This window comes from Bactrocera latifrons, unplaced genomic scaffold (assembly GCF_001853355.1).
Source record: "Bactrocera latifrons isolate USDA-ARS-PBARC rearing strain unplaced genomic scaffold, ASM185335v1 scaffold_412, whole genome shotgun sequence".
NCBI classification, from domain to species: domain Eukaryota; kingdom Metazoa; phylum Arthropoda; class Insecta; order Diptera; family Tephritidae; genus Bactrocera; species Bactrocera latifrons.
The window spans coordinates 209,980-212,932 of NW_017537060.1; the positions used below are offsets into that span (position 1 = coordinate 209,980).

A 2,953-nucleotide genomic window follows, 5' to 3' on the forward strand; every position below is an offset into this window, starting at 1 on the left:
GTGAAAGAGACTACTATACCACGCTTGGAACTTTGTGCTGCGCACCTACTGGTAGTCACTCTACGTCATGTGCAAAGGGCGCTCCGTTTAGACGACGTCCCTTACACACTCTGGAGTGATTCAACTATTGTTTTACATTGGATTCATAAACAACCTTCAGTTTTGAAACAGTTCGTTGGTAATCGAGTTGCATACATCCAGGCCCACACCAAGGTAGAATGTTGGCGACACATTCGCTCCGAGTACAATCCGGCCGATTGTGCAAGTCGAGGAATTACGCCTGCAGGCCTTCTGCATCATCCGCTATGGTGGACAGGTCCACCKTYTTGTTATATATGCATCGAAAACGATCCTGTTGTGCCGGAACTAACGGAAAAGCAACTCCAGGCACAGACTCTATAATTTCAACCGTTTCCTACTCTTATAACCATTCGCCAGGATCATCACCAATGTCTTATGACTTTTTCCAATGGTCACCGAATTCCACTCGTTGAGAAATTTAGCATACTTAGTCGTGTCCTCAATACAACAGCACGATTAAGACGGTTTCTACCACGTTACAARGGTCAGAGGTCAAATATTGTGACAGCCGAAGAATACGAATGGGCTCTGCTTCTAACTGTTAAACAAGCTCAAGGTAAGGCATATAGACGAGAAATTAATGCTCTGAAATCAAATTCCAGGTTAGACAGTCGAAACCACCTGTTAGCCTTAAATCCATATGTGGATCCTGAAGGCATTTTGCGAGTCGGTGGGCGTCTCCGGAATGCAGAAATATCTAACGAACAATGACATCCAATGATTATTCCCAGGGTATCATTTGCTAACTTATTAATTGCCGATTCCCATAGACGATGTCTTCATGGTGGTATCCAGCAAATGTTACAATACCTACGACGACGATTTTGGATCATTCACGCGCGCTCGCAAGTAAAGGCGTACATATGGAAATGTAGCGTGTGTCGGAGACATCAACGAATCAACAAATGGCTTCGTTACCCCGTGAACGGGTACTTGCGGCACCAGTTCTTTCAAACAGCGGCCTAGATTATTGTGGTCCGTTTCATGTCCGCATTGGTAACAGAAAGTCAACTACAACATCTAAGACATATGCTGCTATATTCGTCTGTATGGCCTCACGAGCAGTCCATATAGAACTTGCTGAGGATTTGAGTACAAGATCCTTCATAGACGTTTACGACCGATTTATTAGTCGCCGCAGTATTTGTGCCAAGCTCTTCAGCGACAACGGCACCCAGACAAATGCGTGAAGATGTAAAGGAATGGGTAACCTCATACACTCAATGGAAGTTCATTACCCCCGCTGCGCCACATCATGGCGGCATCTGGGAAGCAGCGGTCCGCTTGGCCAAGAAGCATTTACTTCGCATTATGGGCCAACAGTTATTGCGATATCATGAGCTTTCAACGCTATTGACAAGGATTGAAGCTTGTCTAAATTCCCGACCAATTGTAGCCTTACATGATGACCCCGAAGGAGGACTGGCCTTAACGACAGGTGATTTCATCATTGGCCGACCAATCAATTGCCGTCCTGAGCYACCATWACCAGATATACCGTACAACCGCCTCCATTATTGGCAGCGCTTGCAAGTAATGTTCGAACAATTTTGGAAACGCTGGCAAAATGAGTATCTGAATTCACTTCAGGCCCGTAGCAAGTGGATGAGGCTTGAACCAAACCTCCAAATAGGAGATGTCGTACTTATTAGAAACAAGAAATTGCCTCACGCCTCTTGGCACATGGGGCGTATCACGGACACCCATCCTGGCAGCGATGGTCTTGTCCGCGTCATTACGATAGAATACAATGGAGACCGGTTTGAGAATGAAGGCATGTACGTCAAACGCCACTGTCAACGTCYTGTACAAAAGGTGGTAAGACTAACCGGAATACACGAAGAAATTCTGAACCGCGAGGGTTCAGCCGGGGAGCATGTTCGAGATTGAAATATCGTATAGGCTATAATCCCCCATCTAAGGCTACGCTACGCCTATGGGATAAATATCGCCTGATTGTAGTGTTATTTCTTCTTTCTTTTGTTCTTTGCATTCATCTATTGACTGCCTAGCATGTACATACATATGTTAGCGACGCTGACTGCTGCCTACTGTATATATGCACACCGCTAGCATATGCTCTATTCCCGAAATCCTAATTAGTTTACAAACATATCTACATATTAAGTATAAGCGCATCTTTTCGCACCTACACAAAGCGTATTACCTATTGATGTGCAGTTATTATCATTGCATTTTTCAACATGTGCCTACTGCACAAGCAGGCATATAATTGCCGCTCTTTGCAGATTTGGATCAGTGCTAAAAATAAAGTTGTGACGATAGGTCACATCAATTGCAGTTCCTCGTGTTTTATTCAAATATTATACAATAAGTATATTTAAAAATTTACATTAAAAATTAAATAAAAGTTATACAAAAAAAAAAATTGTACAAAACAATTTAGTAATTAATAAAGATTCCTAAGCCACCAATATAGATTATGGATTTTATAAAAGGCTTCAACTCCCGCAAATACACAATATTTCGGCATTCTTCTGTAAACACAAACTTATTAAAATCTTCTACATATTTCAAATATATTTATACATCTTACCTTATCAATCTTGCTTTATTTCAGCAACAACAGTAATATGGATTATAATATATGTGTTCTATTCAAACTCAATTTCCAATTGATGTTTTCATATATCGTCTAATACTATGTTCGGACCGACATTGAAAACATTTTGAAAACACATTTGTATGTTGTGGAATCTAAGTCTTTCGGACCGACAATGTGTGTTTTCGATGAGTTTTCACTGAYAACTATTAAAAGCGGTATTCTCTTACTCTTGCAAGATTGCACGATGACACAAAATGCAAAAATCCTTTACCGAAATTTGCAAAGCCAAGAGAGCACCCATTGCAG

General features: G+C 41.6%; 1 long non-coding RNA gene and 1 pseudogene across 1 annotated transcript; one reads left to right on the plus strand and one right to left on the minus strand.

Moving 5' to 3' along the window:
• The first annotated feature begins 1,062 nt into the window (after positions 1-1,062).
• On the plus strand, positions 1,063-1,983 carry LOC108972655 (annotated as a pseudogene).
• Positions 1,984-2,368: 385 nt separating this feature from the next.
• Positions 2,369-2,730, minus strand: LOC108972654. The gene is made up of 2 exons (XR_001993652.1): positions 2,639-2,730; positions 2,369-2,579 (listed from the first exon to the last, which is right to left on the minus strand). It is a non-coding gene; the product is annotated as an uncharacterized LOC108972654 (long non-coding RNA).
• Between the last annotated feature and the right edge of the window lie 223 nt (positions 2,731-2,953).